General features: G+C 71.1%; 1 protein-coding gene across 1 annotated transcript in view; it reads right to left on the minus strand.

The window, feature by feature from the left end:
- The window catches only part of IRX4 (iroquois homeobox 4), a 40033-nt gene that overhangs the window by 35632 nt on the left and 3289 nt on the right, over positions 1–1112 (minus strand). The gene's annotated exons all lie outside the window — the stretch shown is intronic.

Raw genomic sequence — 1112 nt, forward strand, 5'->3', positions numbered from 1 at the left:
TCCGGTTCCCAGCCGACATCTCCCGCCTCCCTCTGCCGCCTCCCACACGGGCGGCCGCGCCCCTGGCCGCGGCTTCCGGGCCGGACCCGCACCAGACCCAGCGCCCGATGACTCGCCGGCCAGGGGCACCAGTCGGCTGTGGGGCCCTCCTGCGGGTGGGCGCACTGGGACTCCCCAAGGCCTGGGGTGCAGCCCGTGATTTTCTTTCCGACCAGGGACTGGCCCTGGCCTCTGCGGGGACTCGGGTCTGCGCCCACCCCTGCCCCTCCAGGCCTTTCCCTCCTCCCTGCCCCGCCAGCCTGAGCTCCCTCTCCGGCTGCAGTGGCCACAGCCAGCGGTGGCTAGGGCCAGGGCCAGGGGGCGGTGGCTAGGGCCAGGGGGCAGAGGGGCCGCAGCCGGAGGCTCCCCTCCCCCACTGGCAGTCTGCAAATCCAGAAAAGTCCCGAGCCTGCGGGGACACTTCCTGGGCCTCCTGCTGCCCTGCACTGGCCCCACCACGGGCTCTCTGCGCGGGGCTGGGCCCTGACTCCGGATTGCCTGGGCGCCCGATCCCGCTGCCCGGGCCTTGCTCCCTTGGGGAGCCCCGGAGCCCCGGAGCGGCTGTGGCTGTGCGTTCTGCAATGCAAACGTCATCACTCGGTTTATTATATCAGCCCAGGAGCAGGCAGTTACCAGTGTGAACATACAATTAAAAAACCCAAAACTTCATCGAGTCAAGAGTGCGCGATGGTGTGGACGTGGGGGGCTCGTGAGACCGACGTGCTGAGTGGAACCCAAGGTCCTGGGGCGTCGGGGCTCGGGTGGGCCCGGCCCAGCCCTCCGCGCTAACTTCTGGGCGTGACTTTGTGCTCGGAGGCCTCTCCTGCGCCCAGGGGCCAGCGGCCAGACGCTGGGACGGCCAGCCAGGTCCGGGCGGGGGCCTCGAGGCGGGGCTCCAGCTGGTGCCCACGGGGAGGCCGGGCAGGGGCCCTGCCAGGGTCTGTCTTGCCTCCCGCCGAGACCCAGGGGGCCAGGCCTGGGTGGACGCAGGGGCCGCCCACGGAGGAGGAGGGACTTACGCACAGAAAGGCTTGCCCCCCGCCTTGGGCACGGCCGGCAGCTCCTTGGCCAGG

The sequence above is a fragment of the Condylura cristata genome, unplaced genomic scaffold (assembly GCF_000260355.1).
Source record: "Condylura cristata isolate star-nosed mole 26May11 unplaced genomic scaffold, ConCri1.0 scaffold00007, whole genome shotgun sequence".
Lineage (NCBI taxonomy): Eukaryota > Metazoa > Chordata > Mammalia > Eulipotyphla > Talpidae > Condylura > Condylura cristata.